The sequence below is a fragment of the Mirounga leonina genome, unplaced genomic scaffold (genome assembly GCF_011800145.1).
Source record: "Mirounga leonina isolate KUSES-001 unplaced genomic scaffold, KU_Mleo_1.0 Mir_173, whole genome shotgun sequence".
Taxonomy (NCBI): Eukaryota; Metazoa; Chordata; class Mammalia; order Carnivora; family Phocidae; genus Mirounga; species Mirounga leonina.
In genome coordinates this window covers 25,542,779-25,568,908 of record NW_023270447.1, presented here as the reverse complement: position 1 = coordinate 25,568,908, position 26,130 = coordinate 25,542,779, and the positions used below count along the sequence as shown (strand labels likewise).

At 37.5% G+C, this 26,130-nt stretch overlaps 1 pseudogene; it reads left to right on the top strand.

The window, feature by feature from the left end:
- Positions 1 to 13,017: 13,017 nt before the first annotated feature.
- On the top strand, positions 13,018 to 14,401 carry LOC118020192 (annotated as a pseudogene).
- Positions 14,402 to 26,130: the final 11,729 nt, after the last annotated feature.

The following is a 26,130-nucleotide window of genomic DNA, read 5'->3' as shown; positions in this document are numbered from 1 at the left end:
CTCTGAGCTTCCTCTCTTTGAACCTCACATCGGTATGCTGTTCTTTTGAGATCTCTATTCTAAAGCAGATAAATTCTCTCATATTCTCAGTTTTCACAGGTTTTCCCCTTCACCTTCTCACCTTGATCCTACTTCACTCTTCCCATAACTAGGTCATCTTTCCCCATGACACACACATCTCTTCCCTTATTCTACAACATTTGTTTTTGAGCTCATGGATACATGATTGGATCCCTGATTTTCTTCTCATTGTTCAGTCACTCTGTTCTCTTCTTCGTCCTTTTAGCTTAACACCCATGGCCCATTACCCTGCTCAATACATAAGTATCTAATCAATACACACGCATCCTCTAATGTTTCATTAAACTACCCTGGAACACACCATTTTTCAACACATTACTTTCTCTGATCTGTTCTCCTTAAATTTGTCCAGAGGCTTCTTTCTAGAGTGCATATATGTGAATGTCCCTCCTGTCTTAATTTTTTTCCAGTATTCTGCATGGTTTTTTAGTTAAAGTCCAAATAGCAAAAGCAGGCCTTTAATGGTCTTGCTCCTGCTTTCCTTCCCATGCATCCCTCCCTGTTTCCCCCAATACAGATTCCATGTCTGACCTCGCCACATGAACAACTAATCTCACTTCCTGAACCTGTCTTGTTCTCTTCAACTTCAGGCCATTGTTCATGGATCTCTGCCTAGAATATTAATACACCTCCACCTTGTCCAAACTTCAGCTTAGAACTGGTTCCTTTTGCCATTTCTGTCACTTCTCCTTTCTTCTCACCCTTTACTCTGGAATAAAATCCCTTCCATAGCACCTTATCTCACCTTTTCCTAACACCAGTCATACCTGATTTAACTGTTTATTATGGTCACTCCGCCCCACCTCCTAGTAATCGGTAAGTTCCTTGTTGGCAAAATTTATATGCATTTTCCTCTTGTTTAGTATAGTGCTCAATAAACATACAAGGAGCGAATTAATCCCGTCTCTCTCAGCTTTTGTTCTCTGCATGGTCCGATTCTCCCAGATGAAATAGTCAATGTTTTGGATTAGTTTCTTGCATTTTACTGTCACTTTCCAAATAAGTCTGGGTCATGGAAGATTTACTTAATGCAGGAAATGAATAGAGTAAATGTGTACATAGATTGCATGCCATGGTAATTAAATCATTAGTGCTGAACACTAGTATTTAGACTAGAGCACGTTAACGTATGTTTTTATTTGTCAGAAGCAATAAGTAAAGATGAAACCTAGTAATTATAGACTATGAATAAAAAGGAGTTTTCCGGGTGGTCTTGTGTAAGTCTTAAAGAAAGGAAAGCAAAAGGCAAATGTTCACCAGTATTTCTCCTGACTTCTTTATTAAATATAATAGTGACCTTCTGATATTCTGTGCTGCTTTCAGAAATCGAACTGGTAGTATTTTTGTATGTGTAATACTATTGTCTCGGATATTCATCAGCAGTTTTGTTCACTTCTGTTCACTTCTGTTCTCTTCTGTGTTCTCATCCTTGTCCTTCTCTGCTTTCTAATTACCTGTTCCCCACTCTGATATCCTCAGCCAACCTCTCTCATCCTCTCTTTCCCAGTCACCTCCTACAAGCCATTGACCTTCTGCCATCCCCCTTTGCCCCTCCTCCACTGAATAATACTAGATTGATGTGGTGAAGTGTTTGTGTGGAAATGTAAAACATAGTTACTTTCACTTTTTTTTAAATGTGTAAGTCGTTAACCTGTTTGTTACAAAAGTACCAATATTGCTAGTGATATTTTAGTATTGCATGAAAAAAATAGCAAAATATTTAGTGTTGTCATTTTTTTCTCTGGTATTAAAATCAACAACCCTATCCAAAGGGCAGGCATTGTTATGTCTATAGAGGTGTATTCTATTGTGGGGTTGAGTAGCCACTCATTCTTTCCTACAGCCAGACGTGAGCATCCCACCACATCCATATTTACCAAGCAGATACCTGGTTACTAATGCAGTTGATTGGATATTCAATATAAAAATACCTTTTTATAGTGATGGAAATATTCTTGCCCCTGTTTAAGACATCCTTCAGTAATTAACAAATTAGCATTTTTATTTTTAAAATAAAGGGCATTTGTTTGATATTTCAGCTCCTGGTGGGTGAAGAGAAAAATTATCATGTGAACCATGTAACAGGCAATAGAGGAACTTCTTCATCTGGGGCATTGAATTGCTCTAGTATGACACTCTTGGACTCTGCATATTACAAGAATAGTATTTCCAGTAGACACGAATGGGTTAATTTAGGGTACAAGAATCTAAACCTAACCTCCTCTTAACCATCCTAAACCTAATCCTACTGAGAAAATGAGAGACTTGTCCCTTCCTACATCTCTAAAATACGGCTTCCTCTTGATAGTTGGAAAGGCTATGACTCCGCTTGACTGCATATTATCACTTGGCTTTGAGGATCACCAAAGCTCAGGGTGTAGAGAACGTGGAGTGTAAACTCCATCCACTCACTGCATAGACACAGTTTTCTCCAGGTCTGCTCAGTGATTTAACAATTTCTGGCTCAATACATTATAAATCACACATGACATCTCTTCTAAGACTGCAGTATCAGGGTGTGAGTTTGGGCCTCGGAGGAGAGTTGTGAGGAGAGCAAAAAGTTGTGAGCTGTGGACCTGAACAGCTGCTTGGTGGTGGCAACGGCAGCTGTTACAAAGAAATGCCTTTCCCTCCAATGTGCTTCTCTTGCTCTCTTGTCCCCTTTCTTGTCAATAGCCAGTCAACATTTATTGATTGTGCAGAAGCTAAGGGCTAATTCTTCTGGGTAAGCTTATCCATCTGCCCCTTTTCTTTTGGCTTACATTGTCTCTCCAGGGTTTTATTTTGTTTTTATAAACATCTTTCTATCTGCCTGCTCCTTCTCACCATATGGCAATTCTGATATGTATCTTTTTTGTTGGAGGAGGAATGTGAGGCAACAGGAGAGAAGAGGTCCCTAATGGAAAAAAAAAAAAAAAAGATTTAGAACACTTATCAGAGGAGTGTATAGTTTAATAAGGGCTGCTTTCTTCAGCATGATTTTAATCACATTATGATTAAACATTTTTTCCCCAAAACAAGGAAGACTGATTTCCATAAATACAAATGTTGTCTACAACCAATGTCTCCAGTTCTCTCTTACCAGTCAAGGTGAAGCCATTCAATCAGGCATCTTCTCACACTACTCTAATAAAATTATTTTTGCCTAAATCACAAATGACCTCCACATCACAAATCTAAAGAGTATTTTTCAATTCTCGTCTTACTAGATTTCTCAGTAGCATTCAAGTCATTCAGGAGTATTCGGTCTTTCATGAAATATCACATGGCTCCCATGACTTCACCCTCCTAGATTCCACCCCCCCACTCTGTGATCATCCCTTCTCATTCTCTTTCCATAGCCTCATTGAGTCCAACTTCATGTCCCAGAGCGTCTCCCTCACTGAATTCTTCTCTAGTTACACCTGTCTCTAACTGAGCTCATCCAGCATCACAGCTTTAAATACCATCTATTTGCTTACAATTCCCCAAATAGCTAAGATTCTTATTTTTGAGCACCAGACTTTTCTATCAGACTGCTTTCTTGACAGCTCCATGTGGTTTTAACTTGAATAAAACCAAACTCAAACAACCCCAACAACCTTTACTCACTCAGCTTTCTCATTTAGGGGGAACTATCAAAAACATAGGAGTCCTTCTTGACTTATTTTCCTTTGATCCCTATATGAAAACTTCAGTCGTAAGTCACTATTGCCTCCTATGTGCAACACATATTCACTTTTTCTCCCCCATTGTTTGCTGTTACCGCTCTAGTGTATACACTATTTTCTCGGGATTAGAATACGGCAGTAGTTAACTAAATTGTCTCTGCCATGCTTACCCTCTCCATTTGTTATTTAGGAAGCATCTATAATGAGCTTTTACATTTTAAACCCTGAGGATGTCACTCTCCGGCTCAATACCCTTCAGAAGTCTCCTACTGCACTTTTAATAAAATCCACTGTTCTTAGTTCACCTCCAAGCTCCTGAGGGATCCAGCCCTCCTGACCTCATTCTTACCTCGTGGCTGGCTCCAGCAGACTTGCTTGCCATTCTTCATACGTGCTCTTTCCTCCACCTGGAAGCTTCTCCCCTCAACTCTTCACATTCAGGCTTCTTCTCATCCTCCAAGTGCCATCTTAAATGCCAATTCCCCATAGGGGTTGTTCTTGGCAATCCCGTGTAAATCAGTTTCTCACCCACCCCATTTTAGTCTTTATCGTTTTATCCTATTCTTTTCCTTCATAGAGCTCTTCACAATGTGTGTGTGTGTTTGTGTGCTCTCTTGTTTAAGGCCTGACTAGCAACTAACATGCATTCAACCTTGCAGTGGAAGTTTTTGTTTGTTTTGTGACAAAAAGGGAAAAAATGTAGTTTAGGGTACATTCATTAATTTATTCCTCATCATCAGTTAACTGTAAGACATTACGTCAATAATGCTAGTGATAATTTTAATAACGACAATAAAAACACCAATAATAATAGCAAACACTTATATAGGTCTTACATGTGCTGAGCACTACTGTAAGCACTCTTAGCCTATTACCTCCTTCAATGTGCATATGAAGTAGGTATTAGTCTCCCACTACTGCTGACAAGGAAACCAAGGCACATGAAGCTGAAGTGACTTGTTGAAGGCCATCATGCCGTTAAGTCAAACACCCTGTTTTTAATCTGACACTTGAGCTCTAGAACCTGGGGCTCTTAAGTACTACCCAAAACTGCAAGTTACTATAGGACTATAAACTGAAGGAGTTAATGAAAAATTGATTTTGCTTTCATGGAGCTTATAGTTTGTTGTGTTCTCTTTAAACCCAGCAATAAGAATACTTGCTTCCATTTTTAAATACAGTGGAGACTTTGTCTATATTATGTCATATATTCAATACTATTTTTGCGTCTGTTGGTAATTTCTTATTGATTGCATAGTTAATATAATTTTACATTTATGATGCCCAAGACCGCTTCTTATTTTCAAACTACATTAAAATAATAAAGAACATATACCACAATAAGCATTTCTAGAGAATTTAATACTTTCATTATTAATTTAATCCTATAAGAAGATGATATATGTTTCATTTAAGGTTTTAATTATCTGGAGAAAAAAAATCCTTATATTTCATTATTCCAAAGACATATGAAGCAGTTTTTACCACATGAGAACCTAAGTCTCCTCTAAGAATCAATAAGGAAGAGATTGTTTCCTGGGTCTGCATAATGCATGGCTAAATTATTATTCATAAAATCATTCAGGAAAACCTCATGTGTGACTGTATGAGCATGTAGACTGTAAAATAACAAATATGACTCTATTTCATAGGCTAACAGGACTAGTCCATTCTGCAATTTAACCTAGGACATTAGATAGATTTGAGTCTTTTGGACCTAAGAAAGACGATGCATTAAAACCCCTGTAAGCTACCCTTCAGACATTTAAATATGGCATCCCTGTCATCTGTTAGAGTGGATGTAACTATAATTCCCCAGCTGCAGTAAACATTTAAATATGTGGTTTTCTGCTCCCAGAGGTTTTCCAAGCTGCTCTGCCAAATCTGTTAATGTAGAAAAATGAAGTCAAGAAGAAAAACTTAAAAGACCTGAAAGCAAGTCTGAGATGGAGGAGAGAAGACAGGAGTAAGAATGGGAGTGATTAAGGATCCATTTATCATCATCCACAAAACTGGAGTCTTCCCATACAAGGAAATAGAATGGAAAAGCTCCTTAAATTGGGAAAAATATGCTAGTCATTATACAAAGATCCCAAGAGAAGAGATTTTACATATTGACACTGCTTCTTTACAATACCACCCCTTTCTTCCAGTGATTAATGTTAGAAAGGTGTATTTTTAAAGCTCAGAGAAGTTCTTGGGAATACAGAGATATTTAAAGATAAGTTGTGATTGGTGAAGAGAACATTGGCTAAGTATTAATTAATATTAGTTTCTTTGAAAAGTCTTGGTTGTGGCTGTACCAGTCTCCCTGCACAATTAACATGATCAGTTTATCTGATATGAGGCCAAACATTAACCTCCTGTATGATTCCCCGTGTCTGACCCCACCTACCCACTGCTACTGAGGAAATTTAATTCCTATTCCTTACAGTGAAAAGAGCTCATGAGTCAGACTCAGAAGCTGTAGTTTTCAATCCTATCACTGCTCCTTTTAACTGTTTGGTTTGGGCTGGGCACTTAATTTCATGAGGCATCCATTTTCTTACTTGGAAAATGGTCTACTTCCTTCACAGAAGAGTATCTGAAATATCTGAAAGCACAGACATTTGGTCGGCCCGCAAAACACGTTATCATTTCTTTCTCCCTTTTTCTCTTCCAAACCTTGGAAACAATTCTGGTCTTAGAGTAGTAAACATTAAGGAGAGTGATGTATTTTTATAGCACTTTCCATCCAATCATTGTGAGTGCTGCTTTGCTTACAGTTTCCCATTTAATTATTAAAATAACCACTAAAGTAGTTATTACTTTCTCTAAGTTATATATCATAAGAGTAAGACTCAGTTTTACTAACCATGCCATTTATTTATCTAACAGTATTTGCTGAGTGTTTACTGTATTCTAGGCATTAAGCTAAGGACCACAGACACAAAAATGATTGTGGTAGGGTTCTGCCCTCCATGCAGTTCCAACTTGGAAGAGAGAGAGGCAACACACAACATTAATACACTCTATTAGTTGCCAAGGCAGTGGAAGCAAAACCTTCTGGCTCTTCGACTACAGAAGCCTGACTCTCAGGTTCAGTAATGGGAAGTCAACCTCACTCTCACCCACTTTTATAGTATAACTGAGATCTTATGTTTTTTCCCCTGGAACTCACCCCACAGTTAGAGATTTATCTTCTCAGGATAATGTATCTTCCTAAACCACAGTGCCACACTTTCCGTAGAGCCCATCACCTGGTTTTGCTCTTTCCTTGGACTGATCCACTCAATGCAAATAGACATCGAGAACTTTCTGTATACCAGACCTTATGCTATATGCTGAGGATAAAATATTTACATAAGGATAAAAGAGAATAAAAATATATCTTTAATTGCTGCTTTTGAGAAGGTTAGAATATAATAAGGGAAGACTGTCATTGAACAGAAAAGAGTAAAATACTATAGATGCTAGGATAGACATCTGCAAAAGATAGAAGTGAAATGCAAATAAAGCATGTTCTACATTATGTGCTTGGTATCACGGTGGGTTAAGGTAAAAAATAAAGGGTTCAGTTTCAATATGTTGTAAATGAGTGGATTGTGGCACAGGGAAGGGCCATCCGCAGGAGGATATGCTTAGACCTTGAGCTTAGGGGAAACATTTTGCTTAAAGATATATCTCTTCAGAGTCAAATATATACAAATATAATATGAAGCCATGAAAGCTGGATTGCCCTAGAGAGAATGTCTAGAATGAAAAGAGAGAAGATCCAAAATATGGCAGAACTTGGAGGATCAGCGGAGTTAAGGAACAGGAAAGGGAAAACAAGGACATAGATGCCAGTCCTTGCAAAAGACATCCTCATCTATAATTGAGAAATAAGACTTCATCATTCCTTAGATCCTTGCAAGCAGCTATATAACACAACCACATGCCAGAAAAGACTTGAATAAAATCTGTTCACAATACTGTCAAGAAAACCTACTGAATTGGCATTCCAGTCAGGACATTTTTATAAGATTTTTAATTAAAGCAAGAATAAAATAAGAATAAAAAACAAATGAATGCAAAAGAAATGTCCTTCAAGAGATGAATAGAGAAAATGTGGTGTAGATACACTGAAGTATTATTCATCCCTGAGAAAGAAAGAAATCCAGCCATTGTGATGACATGGATAAATCTTGAGGGCATTATATTATGTGAAATAAGCCAGAGAAAGACAAATACTGTATGCTATCACTTCTGTGGTGGTGGAATCTAAAAAACAAAACCCAAAACATATAAAAAATGAACAAACAAAATGCTGATTTTATAGAAAGAGAATACAATGGTGGTTGCCAGGGGCTAGGGGGAGGGACAAATGGGGAGCTGTAAGTCAAAGGGTACAAATTTTCAGTTATAAGAATAAATTCTGAAGACCTAATGTACAACATGGTGACTATAGTTAATAGCATGATATTGTACACTTGAAAAATGGCTGAGAATAGATCTTAAGCACTGTCACTTGTACACAAAAAAGAGAGAGAACTATGTGAGGAGGTGATTATGCTGATTAGCTTGATCTTGGTAATCATTCCACAGTGTATATGTATATCAAATCATCACATTGTACACATAAAATATATACAATTATATTTGTCAATTATTTCTCAACAAAGTTAAAAAAAAGGGAAAGAATGGAATAAACCCATGAACTCCAGACCTCAATTCATGTTTTAGTTTTCCACAAAAGCCTTAGCATATGTGTTAAATAGTGGTGTTTTATGTCGAGGTGATATCTTCAAAGGTTTTAGAAATATTACTAGATTCCCCTACCTACATAATTCAATAGCTGTTATCATTTTAGCACCTTCCTCATACAATTAACCTTTTTTTTTTCTTTCAGGCCATCAACATTTTCTAATACTACAGTGTGCTGATCTGTTTAATTCTATTCTCAATTTATTTTGAATAAATATGCTAATCTTTAAAACAGATGCTTTGTATTTCTTATCTTTCAGTAATTAGAACAAATCATCTAATAGCTATATATTTGCTATATATATATATATACATATATATATATATTTAATTTGGAAACATATTGCTAAGGGAAAAAATGTTCTTGTTTCAACCTTTTTATCAAGACCTTGCCTTTGGGGGCGCCTGGGTGGCTCAGTTGGTTAAGTGACTGCCTTTGGCTTGGGTCATGATCTCAGGGTCCTGGGATCGAGTCCTGCATCGGGCTCCCTGCTCTGCGGGAAGCCTGCTTCTCCCTCTCCCACTCCCCCTGCTTGTGTTCCCTCTCTCACTGTCTCTGTCAAATAAATAAAATCTTTAAAAAAAAAAAAAAAGACCTTGCCTTTGAGAGAGAGTTATGGGAAAGAGGTTAGTAGGGGTTTTGAAGATTGCTTAATGCAGCAGTTCCTAGCATGTGATACTCAGATAATAAGCACTAAGGGACAGTATTAGGGGAGAGTTGGGGTGAGACACAATTTGTGGTCAAGATAAGTTTGGAAAACTCTTTGTTAAATTATGTTAAAGATAGTTCTTTACTGTCGGACTTCTCAGAGCCTTCAAATGAGGTTTGTTTTCATGGCAAATACTTTAGGAAAAAATTGCTTTACACACACTGATCAAAAGACCAAAAGAGACAAATGACAGAACATGGTAGAAATCAACATGGATGTGACAAGGAGTGCCATGGCTAGGGACTGACTGCATTACTCAAGTCAGGAAAAATGAAAAGCAGGAATAGAATGAAAACCCTTGCTCAGGTGTATACCTGGAAAGAAAGAAAAAAGGAGGTGAAGGTAAATTTTTCTGCATCACAAAGAGAGCCTACCTCTGACTTACTGGAAAATTGCTACTTGCTTCACCAAAATTTCCCTTAGAGTCTGCTTCCTTTTCAAAGTAGAAGGACATGGTCTCTTGTTTGCCACTGTATCTCTAATGTGTAGAACAGTGTCTATCACAGAGAAAGTGCTCAAAAATCATTTATCTGACAGAGCAAATAGTAAATCAATGGTTGTAGAACCATAAGAATAGTGAAAATTCCATTATTTGGAGACTTTCCAACGGTTGGCCCGCATGCAGAAACCAAGAGTTCCAGGTGTTTCCTAATCCTGTCTCTATTCTGAGAGATTACGCTTAAGGGGTTCCCCACAGGAAAAGTTTGCAGAGCCTTGGCAACTTGCCACTGCACATGAAGGCACAATCAAGGGTGGCTATTAATAGGAAAACAATACAATCTGAAGGGAGGCTGACTGTCCTTTGTGCAGTTTCTTCTTATTTATTAAAGAATGTTTATTATAAACCTAACCTCAAAACTTGGATTTTTACATTAATAACACCTCACATTTGTAAGATAATTTTCAAGTCTCTTCAAAATTAACTAACTCTTTTAATCCTGAAAAAAAAAAAAAGTGACAAGTAGCCCATCGTAGGAAGAGGAAAATTAAAGTGGATCTGATGAATGATTTGCCCAGGGTCACAACATTATTTTATGGAAGAGCTAAGATTAGAACCTAACTAACTCTTCCATCTTTTCTTTCTTACAACACCCAGAAGAGTAAACGCTAATTCCATCTGGTTTGAGAAATCCCCTGACTTGGAATGGGATGGAAACTTCCTTTTAAAAATAACCTCTATAGAAAAAATTAAAAAAAAAAAGAAGTCTACATGACTAATTCTCCTAAAATAATAGAACAATTATAAGACCACATAAAAGTCATCTAAAAACCTGGGTGAAGAGAAGATCAAAGATGCTTATGTAAGGACAAATAGAAGCCAAGTTTCAAAACTCAAAGCTTTTGTGAGCTCTAATCATTTCGCTTGCATTCATAAAATCTTTAACATTTGCTCTCTACTTTTTGATGTATAATATTCAATCGATTATAATGGAATATAAGTGGATAGTACTTGAAGTGGCCCCTGAGCATGAAAATACACACCGTGCCATAAGCACAGCCCTGCCACGTAGAGGAAAGTGGGTCTTTTCCTGCCAGTCAGAGGCTTTTAGAGAAGAAAAGCGAACTGGCCCTGGGATTGGTGCCATTGTTATTCTTCTCAAAATAGGAGAATTTTGGATTTTCCTCTTGTCCATTCTGGTCAAAGGCAATGACTAGATTTACTGCTAGGAAGTCTATGTATGTATGTTTCCTTTTCAGTGGATTTATAAACTCCATTATGTTAATATCAGAAATGTATAACAGGTATAAAAGGGCTGAAGGATCCTGCTGTGACTTCCTAGGGAGGGACATTTTCCAGTTCATTGCGATTCTGAATTACTGGTGGGGCTAAAGCTTCATGACTGACCTTCTTCTTAGGCTATTACCAGTGCAGCGAATTGGCATTAAAACTCCATGTGATTAAAAAATTCACAGGTGACTTTAAAATTGTACATTTTGACAGGTAAAAAGAATACAAAAATATTCACAAACTACTTAGCTAGTGAATTGTGAGCTTTTAACAGGAAAAGAAAATCAAAGGCGGCTATGTAACCACTTTCTCTCAACTTCTCTGGTGTATAGTTATGAGATTAAATGTATCAAAGAGCAACTGAAGTGTGGTGGTCTTCAAACAGTTAAACAACAAGCTCCTGTTGAGAAAACACTTTGTTATGGCAAAATAGCTTTTAATCCTAAATTTTATAAATGGGTGGGGATGTGGGGGGAACTTTTGATGGCAAAAATGGGAAAAGACAGAAGAAAGAAAATTTAAGTAATAGCAGAGGGGGTACAAAGTAACACTCAGACTAGAAGATATTCATTTTCTACCCTTAAATGCAAGGAAAACCATAAAAATTGCTTCCATTGAAGCCCCAGAAAATTTTCACAAAGAATATCGGGTTTTTATAGAGAACAAAGATAGTCACATCTCCTAAATTTCCTTCCTTGAAACATTTATGTTTCAGCAATTAGGAATAGACATCAAAATAGTTTCTAAGTTGTGAATAGTTTAGGCAGAAACCATCTGCATTTATGTGACTGAACACTGAACCATTACTGAGAACATCCTGTAGAGAGTATATCTCCCTCGTCACAAAGAAATGATTGGTTCATCATGTCCCACCGTGGGATCAAGAACTAGAACATTTAAATAAGAGAACATGCAGAGAAAGACAGCGGATGAAAAAGACAAGAACAGAAATATGGTCCAGTCAGTCACCAGAATAATGCGGATAGTAATTAACATTAAAAATAATAGTAGCTGTTGGGCATATCATTTATAATTTCATGTATATGTGTGATATTCCATAGTGGGTATTCTGTTCATCTTGAGTAATCCCTTGGTGCGTCTTTTTTAAAGCTCCTATTTGACAAAGGTTCTATCAACATTTATTAAAGAAAGGTGCTGTTTACTAAAGAAAGGGTAGATCTAGCCAACATGTGTTATTTTTATCCTGGTACCCTGAGTGAAAAATCACATAAGCATATCACCTGAAGAATGATGTCTAAACACAGTCTATTAGTAAGACTTGAGTGACTTCAGTCTAAAGTACTTTGGGAACTATAAAATGTCACAGATTCCTTCATCATAAAGGTGGTGTGCTGTAGGCGAAATCATTCCTAGCTCTATGGGAGAAGTCTTGACTCCCAGTTCTTCCACTCATTGACCAGCTATATATCTCTATGGGAAGGTCACTTGTAATCTGATATTTTTCTTATGTGTAAGAAGATAATTATTCTATCTTCTAGGACCACAGAGACTTAAATAATGCACATGACTATTATTATTTTTCTTATGAACAACATAAATAATAGTAATTCCTATTTCATAGCACTCGAAAATTGCCTTCAACTACTTGATCCCGTTCAATGCTCACAGCAACCATTTGGAGCAGATTCTCTTGTTCTCTTGTCTCCATTTTTCAGATGAGGAAATGAAGTCAAAGAGGTCAGCATGTATGTCATGTGATCAGGAAAATGAAGTGCCAGGACTAAAGTTCTGACTTTGGGATATTTTGTGCCACTCTCTGCTACACCAAATCATTTCATCATAAATCTTCTCGTTTCATTCTACTTTACAAAGTCAACAAGGGATGCTGGCCATTCCACATCTATTTGTGTAACTCTAGCAATGAGGAAATCCTCACCTTCTGAGGAAATCCATTCCATTGTTCAATACTCTCATTTTTAAGAAAGGTCTTTGCCTTGATCCCAAATCCACCTCTTCATAACCTCCATTTATTATTTCTCTATTTCTATCCTCTAAAAATGTGCAAAATAAGTTAAATTCTTCAGCTGGCTTTTTTTTTTCCACAGTGGGTTTGCCGCCAGAACATAGGTATTGTGAAAACCACTGCTAAACCTAAACCAAAATGGGAAAGGAAAAGACTCATATCAACATTGTCATCATTGGACACACAGATTCGTACAAGTCTACCACTACTGGTTATCTGATTTACAAATGTGTGGGATAGATAAAAAACTATTGAAAAATTTGAGAAGGAGGCTGCTGAGATGGGAAAGGGCTCCTTCAGCCTGGGTCCTGGATAAACCTGAAAGTTGAACATGAACATGGTACCACGTGACATTGATATCTTCCTATGGAAATTTGAGACCAGGAAGTATTATGTGACCATCACTGAAGCCTCAGGACACAGAGACTTTATAAAAAACATGATTCCAGGCACATCCCAGACTGCTTTCCCAATTGTTGCTGCTGGTGTTGGTGAATTTGAAGCAGGTAACTCCAAGAATGGACAGACCCGTGAGCAAGCCCTTCTGGCTTACACAGTGGGTGTAAAACAACTAATTGTTGGTGTTAACAAAATGGATTCCCCTGAGCCACCCTACAGCCAGGAGAGATACGAGGAAATCGTTAAGGAAGTCAGCACCTACATTAAGAAAATTGGCTACAACCCTGACACAGTAGCATCTGTGCCAATTTCTGGTTGGAATGGTGACAACATGCTGGAGCGAAGCACTAATATGCCTTGGTTCAAGGGATGGAAAGTCACCCGTAAAGATGGGAATGCCAGTGGAACCACACTGCTTGAAGCTCTGGATTGCATTCTGCCACCAACTCGTCCAACTGGCAAGCCTTTGCATCTGCCTCTCCAGGAAGTCTACAAAATTGGTGGTATTGGTACTGTGCCTGTGGGCCGAGTGGAGACTGGTGTTCTTAAACCTGGCATGGTGGTCACCTTTGCTCTGGTCAATGTTACAACTGAAGTGAAGTCTGTTGAAATGCACCATGAAGCTTTGAGTGAGGCTCTTCCTGGGGACAGTGTGGGGTTCAGTGTCAAGAATGTATCTGTCGAAGATGTTCATTGTGGTGATGTGACTGATGACTGTAAAAATGACCCACCATGGAAGCAGCTGGCTTCACGGCTCAGGTGCTTATCCCGAACCATCCAGGCCAAATCAGTGCCTGATATGCCCCTGTGCTGGATGGTCACACAGCTCACATTGCTCGCAAGTTTGTTGAGCTGAAGGGGTAGATTGTCATTCTGGAAAAAAGCTGGAAGATGGTCCCAAGTTCTTGAAATCTGGTGATGCTGCCATCATTAATATGGTTCCTGGCAAGCCTATGTGTGTTGAGAGCTGCTCTGATTATCCTCCTCTGAGCTGTTTTGCTGTTTGTGACATGAGACAGACGGTTGCTGTGGGTGTCATCAAAGCAGTGGACAAGAAAGCAGCTGGAGCTGGCAAGGTCACCAAGTCTGCCCAGAAAGCTCGGAAGGCTAAATGAATATTATCCCCAGTACCTGCCACCCCAGTCTTATTCAGTGGTGGAAAAACAGTCTCAAAACTGTTTGTGTCAATTGACCATTTAAGTTTAATAGTAGAAGACTGGTTAATGATAACAATGCATTGTAAAACTTTCAGAAGGAAAGGAGAATGTTCTGTGGACCATTTGTGTGTGTGTGTGTGTGTGTGTGTGTGTGTGTGTGTGGCAGTTTTAAGTTATTCGTTTTTAAAATCAGTACTTTTTAATGGAAACAACTTGACCAAAAATCTGTCACAAAATTTTGAGACTCATTAAAACAAATGTCTAAGGAGGAAAAAAATCCTTCAGCTGAATGACCTTCAAGTTACTCTATAGACTTTTCTATTTCTAGAAACTAATTCTTTCCAAAACACTCAGTAGTTTTCAGTTCCTAGTCTCCTCATCATTATGATTTTCCTAACTCTATAAATATGCTATCAAAGACCTTTTTTCTTGTGTCTAGTACAGTACTTCAAGTATTGAATTTGACTTTATATTTACTTTTCTATTTCTCCTATTAGGTTATGCACTTCTCTATGTGTGTAGGGAGGGAGGGAAGAGTATTGATAATCATATTTGTTGTTTACCTGAGGAAACATACATAGATCCTGGTACATAAAAACCCTTCATCTATAGCATGTTAAACTGGTAAACTCAATATTAATTGAATTTAACAATGTTAAGCAGCATCAAAAAAGTTGATATCTAATAATGGAAACTCAGTTTCTGGAATAAAAGAGGTTCAGTTCAACTTGATTGACCATTTATTCAGTCAAATGCCACGGCATAACAAAGGACTCTTGATATGCAGAGTACGCAGAGACATTGCCCTCCAAAACTGATGCTAGAGCCTAAAGAGATTTCACAAGAGAAGTGACGGGTCATCAGCTATTTAACCTGGAGCTGGAAGGACAAGTATGCTTCCATATAAAGCAAAAGTAGTAAGAAATTAATCCTACGAAATACACTGGGACCATATTATAAATGTCTAGTGGAGGGGATACAATTTAATGGCAATAAGAACAAAGTGTGATCAGTTATAAACAGTTGTACAGGCACACAGCTAGAACAGTCACACTGGGCTGTATGCTCAGAAGGGCCAACTTCTTGAAGTTTAAACTCTGAAGTGGCTGTCTTGAAATGTTTAATACTTTTATTTTTGAATTTGTGTTATAATTTATAAATAAAATCCAGTAGAACAATGGAGGTTGTATCAGCTCATGCAGTCTGGCCTCTCACTGCTCGCCCCCTTCATCAGGAGGGTTCTTAGCTCCCAGCTTTCTTCCCTTTGGCACCCCAGCCACTGCTGATCACCAATGGGGAAACAGGTCTCAGTGGCCAATGAAAGCATGTGTTCTGCTATTACATCCAGGGCTTGCCCATGTTTGAGCAAAAAGAAAGTCAGAGACAGATGCTCACCTCAAGGCATCTTTGGGGAGGGGAGGGCATATGTGTAAGCAGCATGCATCCCTGCCCTGGTTGGCAGAGCCATAGCAAGTTTAGCTGGTGATTTGTTGGGTACTTCACATCCACCCTCCATCAAGTATATCCCAGGGTGGAGATTGCATTGTTTGGGAGTAATTGTCCAACATGTGTAGAGAGAGATGACAGCCCATCAGAAGGGGAGATTGATTTCCCCTGCTGTCAGTAGGACCCTCCATTTTCATTTTGCCATGGGACCTGTAAATGATGTAGCGGGTCCTGGTTATAAAATAGCTGAAGTTGGGGATACTCTGTAAAGCACTTAACCCAGTGTGGGTGTGGAAGCTTAGTAGTTTTCTCAGGCATTTAATCTGAGACTTTGATGATAAATAAGAGTTATCCATACAGAAAAAGAGAATGAAGAAGGCTTCAGGAGGAGGAAATAACATGTGAATGCCCCAGTCAAATCAGAGCACAGGAAATACTCCAGGAACCAAAAGAAGTTGAGTAAGATGGAAGGGGACAGTGAGCGCAAAATGGAGAACAAAAATGCCAGTCACAGTTACGGAGCAGGTCAGCAGCTGTGCTAATCAATGGAAGGGCTTGAGACGGGAACTGAAGTACTGCAAAATAAAAAGAGTGGTTTTTTTTTTGTTTTTTTTTTTTTTTTCCCAGAGGTTGCTACTACTAAGATACATCTTTACAACCCTGTTCCACTAGAGCCCATTTTTTACCTTTATTTAAGTTATGTTGCAGTATTCTCTGTAAAATGTCCTTTTGTTGGAATTAGCACATGATTGTCCCTTTGTCAAACTTAGATCCTAGATTTCCATCACCTGTGAGTATGACGAGCAGGAGCCCTTCTTCCTCACAGTTGTGCAATCTGGGTCATTGGAGGAAAAGGGCTCATCAAGAAATGACATGGACACAAATATTTCTTGCGCTTCATTGCCATCATCTACTGAAAGAACTACTGTGGCTACTTTGCCCAAATTCTCCCTGGAAGCTCATACTAAACAAAAAGTAAATGAATGAACCACAGTAGTATACCAAAAAGAACCTCTCAGAGCTGCAGCAAAGCATTTTTTTTTTTTTCAGAATTGGAAGGAAGTTGATATTTTTTCTTTAGTAAGGACTTTTTTTTACCACATTGATATTTAGTTTATTAGAGCTAAGTTTACCAGACCAGTTCCAGAAGAGCTTTAACCTAAATCAGTTTCCATTTTATATAGATAAGATGAGAAAATGCTGAAGAAATATGGCTTTTTCCCCCTCAAAGTTTATTCAAAACCAAACCAAATCAATTCCTTACCACCGGGAAGCAGCATATTTTACCTCAACTTTCAGGGAAACAAGTATACTCAGCAATAGGTTGAATGCAGGCTAAAAGTTGTTTTCTCACTCAAACTGTTAATTTTCTCCTTCCTTGATGTCTTTTTTTGAAAAATGAGAAAGAACATTCTTCCACTTATAAACTCTTAAGAATATCAATGAAAGATAATTAGTAAGACTTTTATAAATGGATATGGAAAAGAAAAAAGAAGATACATATAAAAACTCTAAGAGGAGTATCTGATAAATGCCACTGGTTTAGCATCCAATAAGCTCCATACAAAAAAGGACAGACTTTTCTGGCACTTCTGCCATGCACCAGGCAAGTAGGATATGTTTATTCCAATTTAATGTTACATCATCCCAATGAGGTAGGTATTATATTCCCTAATTCACACCCAAAAGAAACTGAGCTCCAAAGGGTTCACGTAACTTGCCAGTTCCACATAATGGTGACTGGCAGAGCCAAGCCTTAAACTCAGATGTGTCTTATTGCAAATGTGGTAATAATTTGCAGGATAGTATTTAACTACCATGTCAATATCTTTTTTTTTTAATTTTTTATTTATTTGACAGAAAGAGAGATAGCAAGAGCAGGAACACAAGGGATAGTGGGAGAAGGAGAAACAGGCTTTCCCTGGATCAGAGAGCCCGATGTGGGGCTCAATGTGGGGCTCGATCTCAGGACCCTGGGATCATGACCTGAGCCAAAGCCAACGCTTAACCAACTGAGCCACCTAGGCGCCCCTACCATGTCAATATCTTATGCTGTGGTTAGTTCATCCTAGGCCAGTCAAATCCACCATACAGACTTATGGTGAAGATCATTGAATAAAGATAAGAAAAACGATTTTCATTTGTTGAGTGCTAGCCACTTTATTAGGCTCAATATTCATGATTATCAGTATTGTAGAAAGCAATAGTGCAGTTTGAAAGGAATTCATGAAGCTACCTGGGTAAATGGGTGGAGCTTGGAAAGGGAAAGGAATTAGGAAAGTGAAAATGGCACAGGTGGCTCAAGGTCAAGGCTACCTTCCAAGAGATGGATAAAAAGATGGCAGTATGGTGTGAGCAAGGTCAAGTGAAATTTAATATGAAAAAAAAAAAGGACACTGCAATAGCAACGGTACCAAAAGCATAACCTGGAAGTGTGCACATACATGCTAAGTCCTGAATTCGCCCTGTGAAGCACCAAAACCAAACTTCCAGTCTCCCAGACAAGCAACCACTACAAGTTGTTTATCTGCTGCAAATGAGATGTTAGAGCATAAAGAAGAAAGCAGAAAGGGATGTTGCCATAGCAGAGTCTGAGGTTCAACATAATGCAAAAAACATGTATGGCTGCTTACTACATGCTGTGTTCTAGCGATAAAGAGAAGTGGTAGGAAGAAAATCACAGTAGGGAAAGAGATCTGGGAGTTGAAAGGAGATTTCCTGGGATCAAGCAAAATACATGTTTTCATGTTATTTGTTCTGCATGCTTCCAGCTTAAGTCATAGATTTCTTGGAGCCTCGCATGTAAAGGTACTCTGTAAATATTAACTTAATCAACAAATAGAATGAATGGAGTGGGTGGGTAATAGAATCATTTTAGAAGAAGGACCTAAAGGAGAACTTACTTTCACATAGATAGGAACTTGGTTCAGGGCTCTTTACACTGGCCAAAAGGGGGAAAAAAATCATAATAGGAGAAGGGTTGCCAGTCACACAAATGTAAATGTTCAAAGATATATGAGATTTGAAGTGGAAGATATATGATCGTATGTGTGATTTCCTCAGTGAGAGGAAATATCAGATTTATGAATATACTATGTTCCATCCTCATGGAGATTTGAAAAGGAAATATTATTTTGGGTCATGACTTATCTCCTGCATATAATAAGAATGGTTGGAAGTAGACTTTAACTCAATAACTAAAAAAAGTAGAAGGAAATTTGATTGGGGAAAAGAAAAAGTAATACATGGACATATTTAATTGCAAACAAATCCAAGGATATAGGCATAAAGATTGTCTGCTAATTCCTTGCTGTGTAACATGAGTGGCCTAAGGTACTTTTTCTAGGTCTCAACATCCTCATCTACAAAATGAGCAAGTTAAATAGATAATCACTAAGATCATTTCCAATTAGAAGAACAAATCTGTTTAGGTAAACATAGTAGCAGTCTGAAATGTACTTAAAAGAAAAGGAAATGGACCAGTCAGGTTGAAAAGATCTATGTAAAAGAATTACTGTTATACTATATAAAGTAAAATATTCTGTCTTTTTAAATAAGGCTAGAGTAATGACAAATTAATTTCTACAAAGGTTGGAAATGTGGCATATGTATATGAAGGATGAGTAAATTGCTTTTATAATAGGGATGACTTAAGTTATGATATGAGGATGATAAAGAAGAGAAAATATTTTCTGTCCTTTCAAGATGTCAAAGCTTAACTGAACATGTGTTTAACAAATTAAAAGTCTCAAGGCAGAGGCTCCGGTAGAGACTACTAATTGCAGAATCCTGATACCTGTAAGTCTCTTCTTCCTTAATAGCCAAATCCCAGTTGTATTCAGTTAACAAATAAATTACTGCATTTCCCATCATCCCTTGTAGCAAGATGAAATTATATGTGTAAGTCCTAGACAATGAGAATTAAGCTTATGATTTTGCAGTGGCCTTCTGGGAAGACTGCTTAAAGAAAGAGAGCCCACTGATTCAAGAGAAAGAGATACTTTTTTATCCTTCCCCACTACTTCTGCTATCACAAAGTGATGAATGGAGGTACAGCAGCCATTTTATACTATGAGGTAACCTCAGAGAAGGAAGCCTTATGCTCAAAGTGGAGAAGTAGAAAGAAGATAGACTGGTTTCTAATAACATCCTGATGCCAGTAGGGTGGCCTTGGATGATTTATCTTCAAAATTCTCTTTCACATGAGAGAGAAATAAACTTCTATCTCAATTAAGCCACTATCATTTCCAATAGTATTTCTTTTCTCAGTTATATGGATTTAACACTTAGTCCACCTGATGTAGTACCCAGAAGGGAGGTGCTTCAACTAATAAAAGCTAAAATGTGGTATGAGATTGGAGGCAGAACTAGGTAGGTACACATTAGTTATGCAGATAATGAAAACTGAAAATCTCAAGACTATTATTATATACCAATAAAATATTTAGTCAAATCATCACCTGCCACATACTGGAAAGCCAACCATATGCTCACAAAGGCTATAATACGGTATTAGGGAAAATGGCAAAATATGTGCAAAATGTTGGCATGGGTTCTCAGCAAAATCCTAAAAGAATGATGAATTTAAGGTGTAACCAGCTGGCCAGTCTGCGAGTTGAAAGAGGAAGTACTTGCCTCTTCTCTAAGATTAAAGGAACTCTTCGCCTATAACCTGCAACCTCAGATGGTTGAGAGACCGATAATTTGAAAACTTTCAGGGTAGAAAAGACCAACTGTTTATATCTTAAATTGAAGCAGTTAAAAGAAGTGTCTGCAAATTCTAATCTTGGCAATAAATATGACTTGTGCCCCACCATTCACAAGTGGTTAGCCTGCTGGCAAAGATAGTACATTATTTCAGATGTCATCAGTGTAGCAGACAACAAGCTGAGAATTATTTGGATGGGCAGAGCACAGAGGTCTATAAATAAAAAGACTCGTGTCCTTGAGCTTAAAAATCCATTTATCCAAGAACTTTGACTGTGTTTACGCACACTTGGAAATCACCAAAAGCCAGTAATGCTGCAAGACTACCGCATTTTTGAGAGTAACTTACTGTCCAAAAAGAATCCACTGGATTCTGAAACCATACTAACAGGAACTGATTTGCTCTAAATGTGTGATCCTTAGGAAAGATGTGCTACTGAATGTCCACCTAAGATGTGGTCACAGGATAACGGAGAAGGAAAACTCTTTCAGAGGGCAAAGCCAGGGACCAGCAAGGAAAATGGACAAGGGAGTTGAAGAGCAAAATCTGGAGCTACCAGATGGACAAACTGAAGAGCTCACTCCAAAGCCAGGGCAGGGAGCCTACAGCATTTTTGTTCAGCAAATTTTTTTGATGACTGTTGTGTCCCAGAGAGGTTTTTCCTATCTTTACATTAATAAAAGTATCTAGTTAACTGAACCAGGAGGCACCAAATCAAAATCTGATAGAAGAGACTGTACGCCATCCAGAGAGATTGAACTCTGAGTAGGATGCAGTGTCTTCAGGGGAGACATCAGGGTTTTTCTGCTTAAAGAGGAAGAAGGGGGTGCATAGTGATATCCAAAGGAGCAGACTATATACAGCTGTGGCAAACAGCATGCTTGTTCTTAATTCTTCACTCCCTCCTGTGCAGTGTAGCAGAGGAAACAGAGTATACCTCTGCTTGCTTTGGCTAGTGCAAAGTGAGAGGGAGGGGACATGAGCAGAGACTTTAAACAGACTTGCATGGGTCTTTGGTGCCTCACCATGAGAAGAACATGACCAGCAACTGTCAGTTCAAGAACAATGAGAAGATGTGGAGCAGTCTCAGAGCCCATTCCAAAGGCTGGGACCAAGATCAGCCAACACTCAGCCTAGCACAGAAATGTCCCCACTGAACCTATAAGGACATGACTGAGAAAAATAAATGCTTGTTTAAGAAACTATTGCATTTCAACGTGGTTTGTTATGCAGCATCATGGCTAATAAAACAACCAGACCTATCTTAACTGCTACAGCTAAAAATAGAAATTTTGGAGATCCAATCAACAGACATGATTGCTAAAGAAATAGAAATCAACCTGAGAATCCTTTAAACAAACTCTTGAACACCCAAAGCACAAATGAAAGAAGTAAGACCAAGAAATTTCTAGAAACCTCCTAGAGTGGTCAGGAAGACTAGATTAGCACTGATCCTAAAAGATAAAAATGGACAATCAGATCAAGATTATGTGTAAAAAAAAAAGCAGATATTCAAAGAACTTTTGGGTTTTGTTGTGTATTTTTTTTCTCTTTTTTATGGAACTATTTGAAAGTTAGAAATTAAACAGCTAAAAGTACAAAGTTGTTAACTCACCATAAACAACTGATCAAAATCGGGGGAAAAAATCTGGAAATGGACACAATACGCTCATATTTTTGAGGAGTAGAGTACTTGGTTTTTAAAGAATTTAGGAGAAAAGTAAAAGGTCTAGAATATGCAAACAGAACTGTAAATAATAAATTTAACTATTAAATGGGGCTAAACAGAAAAGGCTAACTTTCCAAAAGAATAGATTAAATTAAGCAGAAAGAGGAATACAGGATGAGGTCCTTTAAAAAGAAGTCAGGAAAGTATTACATAGAATAATTGCAAAGGCCTTTTCTCCTTATAACACGGAAATTGATGGATTTGAGAGTAAGGATATTAAAAAAGATCTTTAAGAGGCTGCAGGAAATAGAAGAGCTAGGACAAAGCATGGATGTCATGTAGAATATTTTATGACAAACTGCTGGCCTGAGCCAATAATTCTTGGGCTGGAGAAGGAATTGTTGCTCTATAGAGGCGAATGTGGAGTGAAGAGAAATGCAACACAATCTTTAAACAGATTTCAAAGGAATGCTTGAAGGACACAGAAAGAACTAGCCACAGTATCTCAAAAACAACAACAACAACAACAAACAACTTGTTTTGTAAACAAAAAGAAAGCAGAAAGAAAAAGAATAATATATTTTAAATGTGGTAGGCCAGAAGGTGGTAGGGATTCGTGCATAAGAGTAAAGAGAAGAGGGGTGCGTGGATGGCTCAGTCTGTTAAGTGTCTGCCTTCGGCTCAGGTCATGATCCCAGGGTGCTGGGATTGAGCCCCACATCGGGCTCCCTGCTCCGCGAGAAGCCTGCTTCTCCCTCTCCCTCTGCCTGCCACTCCCCCTGCTTGTGTGCTCTCTCTCTCTTTCTCAAATAAATAATTTTTTTTAAAAAAATCTTTTAAAAAAAGAATAAAGAAAAGAACTGGCTAGAAAGGTGAAACATAACAAAGCGGATAGAAAAGGCAACAAAATGTGAAAAGAGAGTTTATAAAAGCTGTGCAATTTTATAAGCACCTATGACTGCATTGCAGGATATAATTGGAATATACATGTAGGTAAAACTTACAAATACTTTGTATAAACTGAAAAGCATTTGGGAATCAAGTAAGATCACCTGTTAGAAAAGGTTTGTGAAAAGTATAGAGCTTTCTACACGTAAAAGTAATTAATGGTTGCAATGTTAAGAGTTACTCCTCCAGGGTGAGTAACATAGAAATACTGTTGAATTCAACAAGTGTTTATTTAGCCACTACAATGTACTAAGCAAATGTTAGACTCTGGGGGACACATCCGTAATGAAGACAGACATATTAACTATTTCAAGCCAGACAACAGGCTTAAAAGAGAATGAACACAGCTCTCTAAATGAAGACCTAGAACCGGCCACTATTTATTATCTTGTCAACTCTCCAGAAACACATGTATATGCAAGTACATATATACACATATATACGTTTGTGTATAGACATATCCATATATATGTATCTTTTAATTTTATACAACTGAGGATATGTTATATTTAATATGCATGATCTTGTGATTTTCTCTTAACACAGTAATTTGAATATTATTCCATATCAGAATATACAGAGCTACCTCATTTTTCTTAATAGCATATTTTGTTGTATGATTGTGTCATAATGTATTGAATCACTGGCCTTTAATGTACATTTATGCAGTTTCCAGTCCTTCCTTATTACATACAGTGCTTATACATAATGGGCTTTATACATGGATTAATATACTTGCTACACAAATTTATGGAAGTGTATTTCTATTAAATGGCAAGTGAATTTTTAATTTTGATATTGCCAAATATCCTTCAAAGGGATTACATCCCTTTGTATTGTGACCTACAGTACCCTAAAGTGTCCTCAGACCACTTGCCAATGAAATTTATTATCAAAACTTTTGACCCTTCCAAAAAGATATTTTATCGCAGTTTAAATTGTGTTGGTCTTATTATGAAAAAATATGAGTATATTTTCACATATTTGAAAGTTTTTTGTGTTTCCCTTTTTATCTGAATTATCTGTTCATAATCTTGACCTGATTTTCTACTGTTCTCAAAGTTAGTATGTTAGAAGCAATGAGCCTGTTGTCATACATCTTGTCAATTTTTTTTAGTTTGTTATTTTTCTGTCAAATGTAATTTTTAACCATAGTTTCATTTTTTAGACCTTTTGAGATTATTGTAGGTACATATGCAGTTATATGAAATAATTACAGACATTCCGTACATTCATCAGCTAAGTTTCACTTACTAATGACATTTCTCATAGCTATAGTATAATAATGTTACAGGTAGGAAACTGACATAGGTATAATCCATCAACCTTATTCAGATTTCACCAGTTTTACATTTACCTGTGTGTGTGTAATTTAAGCATTTTATCAGATTTATAGATTTGTGTGAACACCACTACAGCCAAGATACAGAACAATTCCATCACAAGGATCCTTCTGTTACCCTTTTATATTCGTAGCTGCCTCTGCCCCCCCGCCCCTCCCTAACTCCTCTGACAACCACAAATCTGTTCTCCATTTCTGTAATTTTGCCATTAAAAAAATATTTTATAAATAGAACCGCAATATGAAATCTTTTGAGACTTGTTTTTTTTCACTCAGTGTAATTTCCTTGAGAGCCTACCGAGTATGTGTCAATGATCCATTCCTTTCTATTGCTGAGTATATTCCATGATATGGATGTTTGAGTTTATTTAATCATCGTTTCCAGTTTGGGACTATTACAAATAAAGCTTGTATGATCACTTGTGTCCAAGTTTTTGCATGAGCAGAAGTCTTCCTGTCTCTGACATAAATGCTCAGCAAATTGCTGAGTCATATGATATGGTAAGCACACATTTAGTTTTGTAGAAACTGCCATTCACTTTTCTGGAGTGGGTGCCCCATTTTACATTTCTACCAGCAATGTATGAGTGATCCCGCTCTTTGGCATAACTGTCAGCCTTTGGTGTTACATTTTTATTTTAGCATTCTAATAACTATGTAGTAAACATCTCATTGTGGTTTTAGTTTTCACCTCCCTAATGACTAATGATCTTGGAAATCTGTTCATATGCTTGTTGTCATCTTTACATCCTCTTCAGTGAAATTCTCTTTGTATCTTTAGACCATTTTCTAATCGTTTCTAATCTTGTATTTACTACTGTATTTTGATAGTAATTTTATGTTCCAGGTAATCCTTTGTTGAATACGTGACTGTCAAATATTTTCTTCTAATATATAGTTTTTCATGCCCTTCACAGGGTCTTTCACAGAGCACTTTTAATTTTAATAATCCAGTTTATCTCTTTTTTTCCCATTTATTAATCATATCTTGGGAGGTAGTGATAAAGGAAGTTTCCAAAGGAATTTTTACATGTTAAAGAAGACTTACAAGATCCTGGGTGGGGGAGGGTCGGGATAATGTTAAGCTAAGATTGCCTTTGCCCTTAGCAAAATATTAACATTGAGGCAGCTATACAAACTGAAAATGGGTGTATAATCACAGATACAGAATTATAAAATAATAAGTTTCTATACTCTTTATAGATACTTTTAAAACCTGAATAAAATAAATGATATTCTGGGAAAACATTAATTACCAAATCTGATGCCAGAGGATTTAGAAATTCTAAAAAGGCTGATTATTCCCTGAAAGAGCACCAAAACAGACAGCCTCACAGGAAATTCTATAAAAGCATTAAGGAGAAGGAAGAGGGGAGAGAGAGGGAAGGGAAAGAAAAGAGAATGAGAGCAGGAGCAACAGGGAGAGAGAGAGAGAAAGGAAGACAAACTTCTAAATTCTTTTTGTGAAACCACCATAATCCCAAGATATATGTTAGAAATTATCACCCAAGCAATTGGTCCACTGATATACATCTGAAGGGTCTCTTGACAAATTTTGAGTATCTTTCTTCTTTTTCTTCCA